At 40.9% G+C, this 18,218-nt stretch overlaps 1 protein-coding gene across 1 annotated transcript in view; it reads right to left on the bottom strand.

Moving 5' to 3' along the window:
- Positions 1-8,889: 8,889 nt before the first annotated feature.
- The window catches only part of LOC129525641 (solute carrier family 35 member F5-like), a 31,108-nt gene continuing 21,779 nt past the window's right edge, over positions 8,890-18,218 (bottom strand). Inside the window, exon 9 of the mRNA XM_055356948.2 lies at positions 8,890-17,136. The gene's annotated coding sequence lies outside the window, so the exon portion shown is untranslated. The remainder of the gene's footprint in view (positions 17,137-18,218) is intronic.

Raw genomic sequence — 18,218 nt, forward strand, 5'->3', positions numbered from 1 at the left:
TTAGTCAGGGTTCTCCAGAGAAATAGAACCAGTAGAATTTGTTTGCTTGTTTATAAGCTATTGATTGGCTCATCTAGAACCAGAAATACCATTTGACCCAGCAATCCCATTACTGGGTATATTATAAATCATTTTACTATAAAGACACATGCACACGTGTGTTTACTGCAGCCCTATTTACAATAGTAAAGACTCGGAACCAACCCAAATGCCCATCAATGACAGACTGGATAAAGAAAATGTGAGACATATATATCATGGAATACTATGCAGCCATGAAAAAGAATGAGTTCATGTCTTTGGAGGGTCATGGATAAAGCTGGAAACCATCATTCTCAGCAAACTAACATAGGAACAAAAAACTAAACATCACATGTCTCACTCATGAGTGGGAGTTGAACAATAAGAACACAGGGACACAGGGAGGGGAACATCACACACCAGGGCCTACTGGGGGTGGGGGGAAAGGGGAGGGAGAGCATTAGGAGAAAAACCTAATGCATGTGGGGCTTAAAACCTAGATGACAGGTTGATAGGTGCAGCAAACCACCGTGGCACATGTATACCTACGTAGCAAACCTGCATGTTCTATGCATATATCCCAGAATTTAAGTAAAATTAAATTAAATTAAATTAAATTAAATTAAAGAGATATTGATTGGATCACATCATTCTGGAGGCTAAGTCCCACTGCGAACCACCTGTGGACTGGACCCCCAGGAAAGCCTGTGGTGTCCCAAAGTCCAAGAGGTGGAGAATCAATAGTGTAGATTCTAGTCCAGGTCTTAAGGCCTGAGAACCAGGAGTGGTGAGGGCTGGAGAAGATTGATGTCCCACCTCAGTAGTCAAGCAGAGTTAATTCAACCTTCCTCTGCCTTCTTGTTTTATTCAGGCCCTCGGTAGATTGATAATGCCCACCCATGTTGACCATCTTCTTTACTCAGTCCAACCATTGAAATGCTAATCTTTTCTGGGAACACCCTCACAAACACACCAGAAATAAGGTTTAACCAACCAGCTGGGTATCCCATCACCCAGTCAAGCTGACACATAAGAGTAACTATATCAAGCATAGACCATAAAAACGAAACCAAAACATCACAGTGATACACCACTTCGACTTACGAGTAAGGCTGTATGAAAACAAGAAAGCCCCTAAAAAACAGAGCATAACAAATGTTGTTGAGGATGTGGAGAAACTGAGACACTCATACATTGCTGGTGGAAAGGAAAAATGGTGCAGCCACTGTAGAACAGCTGGGCAGTTCCTCAAAACATTAAATACTGAGTTACCATTCGATCCAGCAATTCTACTCCCAGGTATATATCCAGGAGAAATAAAAACGTGTCCACACAAAAACTTGAACACGAACATTCGCAGCAGCACTATTCATAATAGCCAAAAGGTGGAAACAACCCGAACACCCAACAACTAATGAATAGATCAACAAAATGTAGTTTGTCCACACAATGGAGTATTATTTGGTCATAAAAATAGGCCAGGCGCGGTGGCTCATGCCTGTAATCCCAGCATTTTGGGAGGCTGAGGCGGGTGGATCACTTGAGGTCAGCAGTTCAAGACCAGCCTGGCCAAATGGGGAAACCCCGTCTCTACTAAAAATACAAAAATTAGCTGGGCGTGGTGGCGCATGCCTGTAATCTCAGCTACTCAGGAGGCTGAGGCAGAAGAATCGCTTGAACCTGGGAGGTGGAGGTTGCGGTGAGCCAAGATCAAGCCACTGCACTCCAGCCTGGGCGACAGAGCGAGACTCTATCTCAAAAACAAACAAACAAACAAAACCCGTAAGATTCCAACCTTTTGGGCTCAGCAATTACACTCCCAGAAGTCATGCCTCAAATGCACTTTTCTGTCTTCTAGGTCTTTTCCCCTCTCTGTCCTAATCTCCTCTCCATGCCTCAAGTGATGCCAATAAATGGGTAATAATTCCCTTAAACTCCGTGGAATTAATTTCTTTTTGACTACAGGAATTCACAGTTCAAAACAAAATAACCCCAGATTCCTTAATAAATAGAAACCTTAAAGTTCCTTCTAAAAAGATTCACAGCTATAAAAGTAATAAATGAATCGCCCAAAATACTGCACTGTGGGTCGGGTTAATAATCCTACTGGACAGGAGCTGGCATGACTCAGTTTGGGCGGCCGAGCCCAGACATCAGCATATGTGCTACTGTAGTGCCCTCTTCTGGCCGAATACAAAATCAAATTTATGTGACCGCTTTTAGTCAAGTTTTCCATAGCTGCTTACAGGCACTGAGTTTCCTGCGACTTCCTGTTTATTGCCTCTGCTCTCCTCAAGTTCTCAGCTTTTTCTTGCATCAGCTAGGCTTGCCTCCTCCTCCTCAGGGAAGATCAAGATCCCCTGATATTCCTAATCTCAGCTCCCAAGATTTGCCCCTTCCACTACCCTGTTTCCTGGCTGTTTGCACCATAGCCTCCCACCTTGAGTAAGTCTAGTTCCATCTGTTCTCTCTTATCTATCTGCCTCCGTACTGGCCATTTACCATGTGCCAACATTGCATCTGGGCCTCTACACTCATGACCTACCTGCCGTTCCCTCACTCACTGCCCCATCTCACCTACACTTGCCTGAGCACTCTCCGTTGATTCCTTGATCCGGGTTTTATAAAATGAGGTCTGTGGACAATCTACATTCTCTCCACCTGGCTGCTTGCTACCGGGCAGATTCCTGAGCTCCCTGAATCAGACCTTCTGGAATCCTGGAACCCGCATTTATAATAAATACCCTAAATAATTTTTATGTACATGCACACACATACACACAAACACACACACAACATAAAAACCACCCTGGGCTGGGCACGGTGGCTCACGCCTGTAATCCCAGCACTTTGGGAGGCCGAGGCGGGTGGATCATGAGGTCAGGGGATCGAGAACATCCTGGCTAACACGGTGAAACCCCGTCTCTACTAAAATACAAAAAATTAGCCGGGCGTGGTGGCGGGCACCTGTGGTCCCAGCTACTCGGGAGGCTGAGGCAGGAGAATGGCGTGAACCCGGGAGGCGGAGCTTGAAGTGAGCCGAGATCGCGCCACTGCATTCCAGCCTGGGTGACAGAGCGAGACTCTGTCTCAGACAACAACAACAACAACAACAACAACAACAAACACCCTGATGTTTTTGTTTGTTTTACTAAGCCATATTATCTTGTCCAGAAACTTGCCATGGCTCCAAGCCATCTAAAGATTTAAATGCAAAAGACTCAGATTGGCTTTCAAGGCTTTTGGTAAATTGTTTTATATATTTTTTGTCCTTTCCTGTAAGAGGATTATATTTCCCCTTTCCCAGGGATGGCAGGCATGGCCAAGTGACTTGCTTTGGCCAATGAAACGTGAACAGCTGTAACATATGCCACAGTCAAGCGGACACTACGAAAACCATTGAACAGTTCTCCCATATTTTCTTTCCCTTGGCCAGAATTGATGATAGCCCAGATCGAAGCTGCTTCTGCAGCCTGACCCCAGAACAAAGGAGCCATGGAGCAGAGCTACAGATACCCACAAGGGAAATGTAATGTAAGAGAGAAATAACCTTGTAGTATTGCTGTGATTTGGAGAGTCCTTTGTTACTGCAGTTTAACTGCCTAAGCCGACTGATGCACAGTATTTCACAATTTGCTTTTCTAAATCTATTTCCCATTATTCCCTAACACTTATTCCAACTCCTCCCAGACTGAACTACTTGCTTTTCCCCAAAGACCAACAAATTTCTCCAACTCGATGCAGTTATTTGCTTCCTATCTCCTGCCTGCCAACAATACCTCTCAAAGTTTAATTTCAACCTTCAAGTTCATCTCAAGCGCTACTTTCTCTGTGCAGGGGTGTCTGATCTTTTGGCTTTCTGGGCCACACATAAGATACACTAACACTAATGATGACTGGTGAGCTAAAAAAAAAAAAAAATCTCATAATGTCTAAAGAGAGTTTATGAATTTGTGTTGGCCCACATGCAGCCTGCGGTACACAAGCTAGACAAGCTTGGTAAAAAGCCCTTCCCCATTCCTTTGATGCCAACTACTGTAAACTATGTTTATTGTTTTTACATATTTTCTTATCACCTCCGTCAAGAAAAAAATCATAAACTCCTTGACATTAAAGACTATCTTATTGGCCAAGTGTAGTCTCCCACACCTGTAATCCCAGCACTTTGGGAGGCCGAGACAGGCGGGATCACTTGAACTCAGGAGTTCGAGACCAGCCTGGCCAACATGGTGAAACTATGTCTACTAAAAATACAAAAATTAGCCAAGAATGGTAATGTGCTTCTGTAATCTAAGCTACTTGGGAGGCTGAAGCAGGAGAATCACTTGAAACCCAGGAAGCGGAGGTTGCAGTGAGCCGAGATCACACCACTGCACTCCAGCCTAGGAGACAGAGCAAAAAAAAAAGACTATCTTACTCACCACTGTATTCCTTGAAGCTTTGCAAATAGTAGGTATCCACTCAAATATTTATCAAATTAGCACATTCAATTAGAGAACTGCTGTTTAATATGTTTATGATTTTTTTACAGGAAGATTTTAAAGAACATTTAACATACTCATTGGGGAAGCAAAATTAACATGCAAGAAGAATTAAAAATCATAGCAAATAGCAAAGATTCCTACTGAGTAAAATATGGGCCAGGCACGGTGGCTCACATCTGTAATCCTAGCACTTTGGGAAGCCAAGGCAGGCAGATTGCTTGAGGCCAGGAGTTCGAGACCAGCCTAGGCAAAATAGCAAGACCTCATCGCTACTAAAAATCAAAAAACTTAGCCAGGCTTGTTGGTGTGCACCTGTAGTCCCAGCAACTTGAGAGGCTGAGGTGGGAAAATCACTTGAGCCCTGGTAGTGGAGGTTGCAATGAGCCAAGATCATGCCACTGTACTCCAGCCTGGGTGACAGAGCAAGACCCCATCTCAAAAAAATAAATAAATAAAAATAAAGTATAACTCAAAATTTAATGAATCTCTTTCTCTCTCTCTCTGTAAAAATAAGCATGTCTTGACCTTCATCTCTCTCCCTGGATATACTCAACAGATCTTAAAGTAAAACTTCACCAAAGGGAAACAATGTGTCACAAGACTCATGAGTTACGACCCCTATTGTTACAGTCCATATGCTAAAAGCAAGGATTTTTCTAATTATGGAACAAATTAGCTTATGTAAATTCTTAGGCGTAGGAAAAATGTATTTCCCTGCTTTTGATTAAAAGACAACAAAATATAATTCCAATTTTAAAACAAATCCCCTTACCAAACCCCAACAGCAAAGTGCTGCCTCTACAAACCTCACAGCAAATAGTCCTTATTCTCAGTGACTAGCAGCTGCCTCTTTTCTCACTCCTCTCCAGCTTCAATTAACCTAATGCCATCTGAGACATTTTGACAGTAATTGCAAAGCTTCTTCCGGTTTGGGAATCTAATTTAATTAGATTGGCGAGATTTGATTTTAGATGTTTCTCCTCAATACCAATTCAAAACTTAATACTTACTTTGCTTTTGTTTCCTGGTAATAACTGGTTTACGGCCCTGAGAAGAAAAATTGGGGCCAATAAAACAAGCTGGATTAGCCTGGTTCTTCACTGACTCCACAATCGGCCTACCATTTGTGCAAAGTCCACTCCAGGAGAAAAATGCTTTGAAGGTAGGACTCTAACATCCTAATGTGTCCGGACTCAGTGGGTTCTTGGTCTCACTGACTTCCAGAATGAAGCCGTGGCCCCTCGCGGTGAGTGTTACAGTTCTTAAAGGCGGCATGTCCGGAGTTTCTTCCTTCTGGTGGGGTTCGTGGTCTCGCCGGCTCAGGAGTGAAGCTGCGGACCTTCGCGGTGAGTGTTGCAGCTCTTAAGGCGGTGCGTCTGGAGTTGTTCATTCCTCCTGGTGGGTTCGTGCTCCCGCTGGCTTTAGGAGTGAAGCTACCGACCTTCACCGTGAGTGTTACAGCTCATAAAGGCAGTGTGGACCCAAAGAGTGAGCAGCAGCAAGATTTATTGCAAAAAGCGAAAGAACAAAGCTTCCACAGCTTGGTAAGGGAACCCCGGCGCGTTGCCACTGCTGGCTCCAGCAGCCTGCTTTTATTCTCTTATCTGGCCCCACCCACATCCTGCTGATTGGTCCATTTTACAGAGAGCCAGTGGTCTGTTTTGACAGGGCACTGATTGGTGCGTTTACAATCCCTGAGCTAGACACAAAGGTTCTCCATGTCCCCACTAGATTGGCCAGATACAGAGTGTGGATTGGTGCATTCACAAACCCTGAGCTAGACACAGGGTGCTGATTGGTGTGTTTACGAACCTTAAGCTAGATACAGAGTGCCGATTGCTGTATTTACAATCCTTTAGCTAGACATAAAAGCTCTCCAAGTCCCCACCAGAGTCAGGAGCCCAGCTGGCTTCACCCAGCGGATCCCGCACAGGGGCCACAGGTGGAGCTGCCCGCCAGTCCCACGCCCTGCGCCCGCACTCCTCAGCCCTTGGGTAGTTGATGGGACTGGGCACCGTGGAGCAGGGGGCGCTCTGGCCACACAGGAGCCCACGGAGCTGGGAAGGCTCAGGCATGGCAGGCTGCAGGTTCCAAGCCCTGCCCCCCGGGGAGGCAGCTAAGGCCCGGCGAGAAATCGAGCGCAGCACCGGTGGGCCGGCACTGCTGGGGGACCCAGCACACCCTCCGCAGCCGCTGGCCCGGGTGCTAAGCCCCTCATTGCCCGGGGCCGGCAGGGCCCGCCGAGCCCACACCCACCCAGAACTCGCGCTGGCCCGCAAGCACCGCGCGCAGCCCCTGTTCCCGCCCTCGCCTCTCCCTCCACACCTCCCCGCAAGCTGGGGGAGCCGCCTCCGGCCTCGGCCAGCCCAGGAAGGGGATCCCACAGTGCAGCGGCAGGCTGAAGGCCTCCTCAAGTGCCGTCAAACTGGGAACCCAGGCAGAGGAGGCGGGGAGAGTGAGCGAGGGCTGTGACGGCTGCCAGCACGTTGTCACCTCTCACTAATCCAAAGACTGAAGATTAATTGTTGGCCAATATTGCTTCCTTTGTGGATCCATATCAGTCTAGTATAGAGAACACTAGACTGACAGTCAGAAAATGTGAATTTTGTCAGCAGCCTAGATGTTAAGAAACATGGGGCATATAAGGGTGGTCAGGTAATTTAATGTCTAAACTATGACACTTTTGAAACTGAAAGGGGCACTATTCATGATTGTCCTAGGACAGCAGGTAGAAACTAGGACTGTCCTTGGCAAACCCGCACACCTCGTCACCCTAGAGACCCTTGAAAAATGATGCTGTGGGCCGGGCGCGGTGGCTCACGCCTATAATCCCAGCACTTTGGGAAGCCAAGGAGGGCGGATCACGAGTTCAAGAGATCGAGACCATCCTGACCAACATGGTGAAACCCCGTCTCTACTAAAAATACAAAATTTAGCTCGGTGTGGTGGCGTGCGCCTGTAGTCCCAGCTACTCGGGAGGCTGAGACAGGAGAATCGCTTGAGCCCAGGAGGTAGAGGTTGCAGTGAGCCGAGATCTCGCCACTGCACTCCAGCTTGGGCGACAGAGCAAGACTCCATCTAAAAAAAAAAATGCTGTGATTAGTGAACTGATTTTAAATGTTTATCTCTAAAGATTAGGATTGACAAATGACTAAGTGACTTTTCAAAATAATTAGTAGATGAAGAAAGAAGTTATAAGTAGTCAAGTAGTCAGATCAAGGCTTTAAGAACACTATCTCCTTAAGATTCTATTTTCAGTCTTTCAAGAAAAAAATTTAAGAAATTATTTTTACTCTTTCCCAAAGCTTCTATGAATACACTATCCTGAATGCTTTCATTCTTACCTTTTGTCACTGAAAAATATTTTTCATATTTTATATATGTTTGGTTTTAAAAAGGCAATAATGTTCTTCACATTTCCCTTTAGCTCAAGTTGGGAGAAGAAAAAGGGAAAGGGGAGTAAGTAGAGGAGGGAAGGGATTCGAAATACTAGTCCAGGGCAGGTACTTTCCCCTAATTCCACTTTCTGGAGTGGACTTGATATGGATAAAGGTGATCTTGGTTCCAGAATATTTCTTGTACTGTGACATCTTCGCAGGCTGTGATTCTACTGTTGAAAGTAAGTGTTGTCCATACAATATGGTCCCCAGTGCAAATGTGCCAATTCTGAGCCTGCTTGACCTGAGGTCTGCAGCTCTGCTCTAAGTCAGGGGAGTCGACACCAGAGGGATACCACCAAGCTCCAAGCTCCTGTGCCAGCTGGCTTCCAGTCAGCTCCTGCCACTGAGAGTCAATGGCAAAAAGCAAAGCAAAGCGAGAGTATTTCTTTCCCTCCTTCTTTGCCTCCAGCTGCAGCACCCTGAAGGCCCCTGTGCTCTGCTGCGGGGGTTGTGCTTCCTCTGGGTGACCCTGGCCTTGAGCTTTATGACGGCTTCCTCCCTCCACCCCACCATCCTACGGATAGCATTGGCTTTCTGCTGTTGCTAATTTCTATTCCAATTTTGGAGGAAAAGTTCAATGGAAGGGACTTATCATGAGACGGAATGTAGATCTCTTATTCAGGACCCTCCCAAGGGCAATTTGATTATTCAAAAATTTCACCTTTTGGCTTTAGACCTTAACATGCATAAGATGCAACTCAGTGTGTTTAATGTTTGGTCTCCAAAGCTGAGTGATGTGCTCCACAAGAAGACCTACTTTATCAAATACCCGAGACACATCTTAGAGACTAAGGTGTGAAAGAATGAATGAGTGAAAATGTTTTAATAAAAGGAAACTAGAAATCAAATATTTGTATAAGGACAGATTTGAGGTTTTTCTGTACTTTTAATGAGCTAGAAAATGCATACTATAAATAGAATATACAAATGATTTTACACAAATGAAGCATTAAAAATCACAAATCTTATATTTGGTTATCCACAGTCTATAAAATAATGTTCCCAAATTATATACTTTAAAATACACAATGTTTCAAGTTGCAGACAAAACCAGGGTAGTTTGGGCCCTAAATCATAGCTAACATAAGTAGGAATTATAATTAATTTTATAATTGTGTTTAAATTTTAAATACTCTAGAATCTGAAAATATTAAATATTAAATAGATGGAGGGATCAAATTATCAAGTTTTTTAACAAAATTGAGGTAAAAATCTGCATTAAATTACACCAAGAAAAACATTTCTAAAACATTGTTTCCATAACTCATTATAAATATTTCATCTTCCGAAAGTACTCTTTGATTACCTCTGGACTTCTGGGTCTGGTAATTAAGTTGACTTAATATTTGCACATAGCTACTGATTACTCAATACAGGCCTATCAGATAAAACTAAAATGCTGCAACTTAATCAGAATGATGCAATCTTGTCTTATATAAATATACAAATCACAGTATGCTGACACTAGATAACTTCAGCTTTATTTGCCAAAGGGGATTTAGAATATACTACAAAATTGTATATAAAATAACCCTTTACAAGGATTTACTAGGATGACTGCAAAGAAAGGCAAATTAAATATACCTGGTCCCATAAAGAATTGTTGCCTAACCTCATATACTAATTTGAATATGAAGACTCACTTTTTATTTCTTATTTTTTTGAAACAGGGTCTCGCTCTGTCACCCAGGCTGGAGTGCAGTGGTGTGATCTCAGCTCACTGCAACCTCTGCCTCTTGGGTTCAAGCGATTCTCCTACCTTAGCCTCACAAGTAGCTGGGACTACAGGCGTGCACCACCATGCCTGGCTAATTTTTTGTATTTTTAGTAGAGAAGGGGTTTCTCCATGTTGGTCACACTGGTTTTGAACTCCTAATCTCAGGTGATCCACCCGCCTCGGACTCCCAAAGTGCTGGGATTACAGGTGTGAGCCACCACACCTGGCCTGAATATAAAGACTCATTTTAAATTATACTAGTTGAACCTTTATACTACAATGTATCCTGACACTTATTTTTTTTAAACCATTATCAGATATTTCATGTTCTACTAGTAAAGGGAATTCGCATTTTCAATGTCCTGTCTGCATTCCTCCTAGCCTCTCTCTGCTCGGGTTTTGGAAAATAGATCTTTCAAATGCAATTGCAGTATCCAAGGAAATTCCTCCCACCCATGCCACCAGTGCTCATCCTGTGGGCACCCCACAGTCAGCAGTTTAAGACCATTCTGGATGAATGCAAATGCTTGATTCAATTTTCCCAAATCCCAATCAACTAGCTACAGTTTTTATTGTATGCAATCTTCCCAACATTGCAGTAAAGCAGTCTAGATGGCTGGGGAAAGGTAAAAGAACCCTGGTTGTGATTATTTTTTCTAACAAAATGGAATTAAAAGATGAGAAAACCTCATAGTATTTTAGTCTGGTACTTTTAGCATCCCCAACTTTTAAGATTATAAATTCACAATAGTGAACACCCTAGTGACAACTTTTAAATAAAATACTGGATAGCTGGGCGCAGTGGCTCACACCCGTAATCCCAGCACTTTGGGAGGCCGAGGCATGTAGATCACTTGAGGTCAAGAGTTCAAGACCAACCTGGCCAACACGGTAAAACCTCGTCTCTACTATAAATACAAAAAATTAGCTGGGCGTGGTGGTGCATGTCTGTAATCCCAGCTATTCGGGAGGCTGAGGCAGAAGAATCACTTGAACACAGGAGGCAGAGATTAGAGTGAGCCGAGATCATGCCACTGCACTTCAGCCTGGGCAATGGAGCGAGACTCTGTCTCAAAAAAATAAAAAATAAAAAATAAAATACTGCATAATTACATGCTATAGTAAATTAATCATACGCTCACAATTTTAGCTTGGATTTGTTTTGCAACTGATTTGGTGCTGTCTGAAAATCAAGATCAAGCAGGTGATGAAAACTATACCTTTTGAACATGCATTAGGTAACCAGGGGGCAACATAGTAGGGACTAATAAGGCCAGCAACTCAGGAAAATTAGCCTATTCATCTGACATATTCGGCGTCCATAAAACTGCCATGGATTCCAACTGTACTCAAACATAATACAACTTCTTCAATGCTGCTTTATAAATCTGACTGAAAACTTTTAAGGAGTCAAGATGCTGAACACCCTAACAAAAGCAAAAACAAAATTACGGCCTATGTGGCGTCACTGTTATTACCACTCTTTACAAAGCACTAAGTACACACAGGTGTTTGGCATTGTCTCTGGAACTACAAAACTACGGCCTATGTGGCGTCGCTGTTATCACCACTCTTTACAAAGCACTAAGTACACACAGGTGTTTGGCATTGTCTCTGGAACTACAAAATTAAACTTTTAGAATCACAGCATTTTACACCTGAGAGGAATCTTAAAAGATACTGAATTTCGCTCCTCACTTTATAGCTGAGAAGAGTGAGGGAAGGACTGACCATGGGAGTCAGCATTTTTCAAGCATCCAGGCACGTTGGGCCTGGTATTTCAATTAGAGTTTCTCATTCTCACAGTCTCAGGCAGGTTGCATTAACCTCCACTTCACAGCTAAGTAAATGCAGATCTACCAGATTGAATAATCTCCCCCAAATAAATTCACTAATGAGGAACAGAAGGAATCCAACGTCAGAGTTAGTGCTCTTCTCAGAGTAATAATCTGCAAAGTGTGGTCCTGCGACCAGCAGCTGGGGCATTACCTGGACGCTTGTTAGAAAGGCAAATTACCAGGCCCACCATCCCCACCGCCAGACCTACTGAATCAGAAACTCTAGGGTGGCACCCAGCAATCAAGTTTTTGGTTTTGTTTTTTTCATAGACAGGGTCTCACTTTGCTGCCCAGGCTGGACTGCAGTGGCCCAATAATAACTCACTGCAGCCTCGAACTCCTGGGTTCAAGTGATCCTCCTGCCTCAGACTCCCAAGCAGCTCAGACTACAGGTATGCACTACCATGCCTGTTTGTTTTTTGTTTTTGTTTTTGTAGAGACGGGGGTCTTGCTGTATTGCCCAGCCTGATCTTGAACTCCTGGGCTCACGTGATCCTCCTGCCTCAGTCTCCCAAAGCACTGGAATTACAGGCATGAGCCTGTGTTCTCCCCTCTCTTCCAATAATGTGTATTCAACAAGGTCTTCAGGTGATGCTGATGCTGTCTGAAAGCCACTGCTCTCCAGCATGTGGTCTCTGAAACTTTACTTAGGAGTATGCATATTAAAATATATATATAACTTAACACTATGCTACTACAAAGGGCAAAATAATTCACTTTATTGTACTTTATTTTAGAATAATTAAGACAGGGATAGGCTTCAATGAAATTTTGCTTTGATGTTACATGGTCTGACTGACACTGGATTTCTTCATAAGAAAAATAAATGTGAAAGCTATTCCAAGTAAGCAAATGGTGGCAAAAACAATCTAAAGAATTGGTTTTAGCCAGGCATGGTGGCTCATGCCTGTAATCCCAGCACTTTGGGAGGCCAGGGCGGGCAGGTTACTTGAGCTCAGGAGTTCAAGAGCAGCCTGGCCAACATGGTGAAACCCCATCTCTACTAAAAACACAAAAATTAGGCAATATAGCAAGACCCCATCTCTACCAAAAATACAAAAAAACTAATCAGGAATGGGGGCACATGCCAGTAGTCCCAGCTACTCAGGAGACTGAGGTGGGAGGATGGCTTGAGCTTGGGAGGTTGCAGTGAGCCAAGATCCTGCCACTGCACTCCAGCCTGGGTGACACAGTGAGACCCAATCTCAAAAAAAAAAAAAAGAATTTCATCTCATGTCAAAAATAAGACTCTTGGACAGAAATCTTCTGCCTGCCTTCCAAGGACCCACTGAAATTAATGGATACTCTCACATGACTGACTTTATTATTAAATACTTGCTGTAATCACAACTAGGCATAGGAAAATCAAGTAGGAAATACTGAATGCCTAGCATACAACGATCTAAGTGAAAGTTAATAAAAGTAGCTCTTCAGAAAGATATCTCATGTAAAATTAAATTTAAAACTAAAAATTTCATGAAGTGACCTGTTAAGAGTTTCAATTTAGAAGCTTTACTTTTCTAATTTTAAAATATCATGAATGAAATGGTGTCTTCATCTAGGTGCTTCTCCATCAAAATCCCTAGCTCAAAAATAAAAATCATGTTTGTGTCACCCCAGATTCAAAATGCTGTTATTGGAAATGTTACCATTTCACATGAACATTCCAGCAAATATGCATATAGAGGGTACTCATTACTTTTGGTTGGTAATTTTTCCTTAAATATATTTCAATGATTTCATTGTTTGACATTTTCATAGTTAACGTATACTGAATACAGAAAATTTTGTAGGAAAACACTATTTTTTAAATGTAGTAACATTAAAATATTAAAATATCTCGTTTATTAAAGGCTCTTAAGATTTAAAGAAAAATTTCCTGTGCACATACAATGTACCTATGAAATACTGTATTATTAGTTATTGTACAGGCAAATGAGGCTGTTACTATAAAAAAAGTGGTGTCTAAAAATTGCAAGTCTATGTGAAAAATGAACCTCAATTTATCTAAATGGGATTTAGGGGACACGGCAGACTACTAAAATAGAACTCAAACTTCAAATTCTATAAACTGAACATCTCATTAATGCCACTTCACCATTTAAAAAAGTCAGCACACAATGTTAGCTATGTAAGTTTATCTGCAGCTGTTACAGGTAATTATTTCTGTTAACTCCTCCTAAAATATTATTTAGTAATAAAGAATATTTCAAAAGGAGAGTAGGTAGAAATGAAGCAAGATCATAACTATAATTACTTAATATGAAAATGACATTTCATTTATTTGCTAATATGTAAAAAAACATTTTCTAATTAATTCCTCCTTTATCCTTCTTTAAAAACATTTTATTTCTTCAACCAGCACACTGAGGATTAGTGCTATGGGTATTACCACAGTGCCCTATGAAAAAACTTGGCTTCCAGAGGAGTCATACCTTGCATACCTTGGAGTCATACCCCAAATTGGCTCTGCATGATTGATTTTACAGTGGGCACTAAAATTCTTCTGAAACAAGGCTGTGTACCTTTGAGAACATTCACATTTAACCTTGTGAGCTCACTTCTACAAGAACAATGAACTTATTTGTCAGCTGCCAGGGGGAAAATCACCTTAATGTAAAGAATTAATTAAGTCTGGTTGACAGAAGCCAATATCTCAATGTTTTTAAATTAAAATTTATTTAAAGGCATAAGTATGGGTGCATTACATAAACCTAATGGTTCTTCTAAGCTTCAAAAAGCACTCATTTCAAAAGTATTCACTTTTTTTTTTTCTTTAGACGGAGTCTCGCTGTCGCCCAGGCTGGAGTGCTGTGGCCTGATCTCGGCTCACTGCCAGCTCCATCTCCTGGGTTCACGCCATTCTCTCGCCTCAGCCTCCCGAGCAGCTGGGACTACAGGCGCCCGCCACATCGCCCAGCTAATTCTTTGTATTTTTAGTAGAGACGGGGTTTCACTGTGTTAAACAGGATGGTCTCGATCTCCTGACCTCGTGATCCGCCCGCCTCGGCCTCCCAAAGTGCTGGGACTACAGGCGTGAGCCACCGCGCCCGGCCCAAAAGCATTTACTGTTAAGGCTGCCTCATTTTTCAGCTTTGTTGTAGTTGAGATTCTGATGTTCACCTAACAAAGTCCCTGACAAAACAGACTTCCTTCAATCCAGGTCATAATTTGAAACGTTATACAATAATGAGATTTAAGTGATGAATGGAAAGAAAAGTAGGAGACTGAAAAGATATCAGAAATTTCTATTTGTTTTTAGATTCAGAAAAATATAATTACAGGCCAACATGGGTCTGACAGAGAGGAAGGACGTCAGCAGTTACTTGAATGTAACCCCTTCCCAGCATTTCCAAAGACCTGCAATGTGCTCATTGTGATCCAAGGGCCTTGTTACCTAGTTTCTAGGTGATCTACAGAATTGAAACAACCCAGCACAACTTTATTTCTTGAGAAGATGAACCCTTAACTATGAAGGTGCAGAAAGGAAGTCTTCAACTGCTCACTCACCATGGCTACAGTATTCAAATGCAACAATCATTCAGATAAATAAAACCTGTGAGAAAAAGCCAAGAGGTGGGCAAGAAAAGCGGCAGTGATTCATACTTTCAGTTAACCAATTGAACAGTGCTGCTTCCTTCTAAAGAAGTTGTTCATTGATTTTTGTTTTTTAAGAAACAGAAAAGCAGCAGTATAATGAAAGAAGATTGGCTGAAGGTCTATGCAGCCTGTTAACTACGGCTTAGTACTTCCAGAATCCTGAGTAACAACACATGACCTGTGTGATGATAAGAGCACAGAACACATGAACAACCAAAAGATTCTAAGCTCAGCCTCTTTCCCTATAGTATTTACAGAATAATTTTAAATTTCAGTTTCACCTCCACTACTTCAACGATTTTACCCTGTAAATTGCTGAAGGTCTTTGTGAACTGTCGAACAGCAAAAACAAAAAGTAGAGGTATCTAGATTATAAACTTCAACCAAAAGTAGTCCTTGAGTAATTAAAATGTTACTTCATTATGTTCTTTTTAAAAGAAAATTCCTCAGAAGTCCACATTCTTTACATGCCTTCACCCTGTTGAGCTAAACAGGTCAAAAGTATAATAAACTCAACATTATTTTTAACTTGCATTATTGGTGGTGCCAAATGAGAAAAGAGCTGTTTTTGCCACTTTGGGCTGGATGATTAAAAAAAAAAAAAAGAGACAGAGCTGTTTGTATTTTAAATTTAATATCATAAACAATTTTTAAAGGTAATATAATATAGAAGTTCTCAGAATGAAACAAAAGGAAGGCTAAACTTCATTTTAGACTCATGGTAACACCAAAGCAATTTTAAGAATGTGAATAGGAAGCTAAACACTGCAAAGAGAATTCTTAAAAATCAGATTAGTTAAGAAATTTTGAAGAGAACTAAACTCTTCACACAGAAAACTTGAAAAGAATATTGATTAATCAAAAGCCTGTGAATCCTGGGACATACGTTTACTGATATCTATGGTGAATAGAGTCCAGGAGCAGTTGCATAATAAGTACATGTAAGGCCTAAGTTTAAGAATTGCAATTAGGAGTATTTTACATTTAATTTATAATCTTAGTAGAGGAAAAGTTCTGATGTGATTTTAAAAACAGAATCCCTTCTCGCCTTACTTACTTGGTACTTTAACCATTACAAATTTATTCAGGAAAACTAAAATTATTTAAAGAAGAGACATCTAGTTCTAGAGTAATCTGGCACATTCATATGTGAAAAAAATTAGAAATCACTTGATACATCTACAATACACAAATACACGTATAAACATTGTATTTTAATAATACTCTTTGTCACTTCAATTTAAATCATTCCATTATGAAAATTTCTTAATTGAAGGGAGACTATTTCTTCAAAACTCTAAATTAAACAGAGCTTTATCAATTAAGTTTACAGCAATATAGCCTTTAGAAATACATATTTCTTCATTTTATAATAATACTTCCCCTTTAAAAATTTGCCACGGTTTGTCACAGATTTAAAATACAAGGCACCTAATGCTATAAAAGAATAATACAGTAAATGTAGTGTAAGTGAACCAGATATTTTCTCAAATACTTATTCTTTTTAAAGTCCCATGAAATTTGCACAAACATGCTTGTTGCATAAATTAAACATTTTTTGTGTAGTTAATTTGCAATATTCTACAAAACCCAAAAATATAATCCACACTTATTACAGGTAGCTTATTTTAGCATTTTACCTGTCAGAAATACTGGTCTATGAACACTTAAGTGATTTCTTGAAAACATTTTCATAATATATTCCAGCATTTAACATGTGAAAATGAAGTCCCAGAACATTAGGATTTATTCCTTGATTAGTTCAAATGATTTCAACAGCTGAATTCCTTGAGATGTGTAAGGCAGGTTGGTCCTTTGGATGGACTGTAGACTGAAACTTCCTATAACTGTAGTGATATGTACACAGCTACATAGCAAAGTGCTTCATTATGAAAATGAAGAAAACAGGTATGAGAAAAATATATTTTAGAGTTTCAAAGAACTGAAACTGTTATTTTTCAGACTAGGCACTGAAACATTTTTTCTACAAAAACTTGCCAGAGATTGTCTCTTCGCTGTATAGTTCCATTATCAAGCTAAAAACAGAAACCACAGAAATGTGATTAGATTATAATTTCACAGTTTTAGTTTTCTATAGTTTACATTTTAAAAAGCAAATTATCTTAAAATTGAAATACCTATTTTCACTGTATACATACTTAATAACTGGATACTCAAATTTGGAGTACTAAGAACTTATGAATGTGACTTCTATAGCAATGTCAAAAGCTGACATCAACACTAAAGACTGTGTATTAGCAGTTAGTTGTACTCCTGGTATATTCCACCATTACTCCTGCAAAGACAAAGACACCTGCCCAGTCTATTCTACTCTATTGCAATCCATCCTCTCTAGTCTTCACTCTCTTCTTTACACAGCTCTCACTTCTAAAAATACTGAAACCTTGCTGGATATGGGTGGGTTTAAGTGTGAGTATGAGAACAATGCACAGCATACCCAAGAAAAATAATGCATAAATTACAGCATTAAAAAGCTTTCAAGAATACAAAGTCCTCACTTAATGTCATAGGTTCTAGGAAACTGACTTTAGGTCCCCGAATAACATTTTTTCGTTCAGTGTTGTTATGTTATAATGTTGATGCAAAAAAAAAAGTTTTGCTGTAATTTTGCGTAAAGTCACAGTTTATAAGAACCTACTGATAATGTTAAGTGAGGACTTACTGTAATTGTGTTTACGTTTTTTTAAATTTAAAGATGGCACATAAACATATATTTAGTTCCACTTGTTCTCCAAAACCTCACTAAAAAGGAAACAAAGGGTTAAAAAAATATATTTTTTAACAGAAATAAGGTCTCACTATGTTGCCCAGGCTAGTCTCAAACTCCTGAGCTCAAGTGATCCTCCCTCCTTGGCCTCCCAAAATGCTAGGATTACAGGCATGAGTTACTATGCCCAGCCTGGAATTTTTTTCTTAAAAGGAATAAACCACATGGACAAAAAGAAAAGTAGAGAGATGAGAAAATAACAGCCAACTCTTGGTTAGCAATGGAAAAACAGGACCAGATATCTCTGTAAGGAGGGGTGAAGAAACAACTAAAAACAAGAAGACTGGTATAATGTCTATAGAAAAAGCAGACAGACACTCAGATGCCCTC

This window comes from Gorilla gorilla, chromosome 10 (assembly GCF_029281585.2).
Source record: "Gorilla gorilla gorilla isolate KB3781 chromosome 10, NHGRI_mGorGor1-v2.1_pri, whole genome shotgun sequence".
Lineage (NCBI taxonomy): Eukaryota > Metazoa > Chordata > Mammalia > Primates > Hominidae > Gorilla > Gorilla gorilla.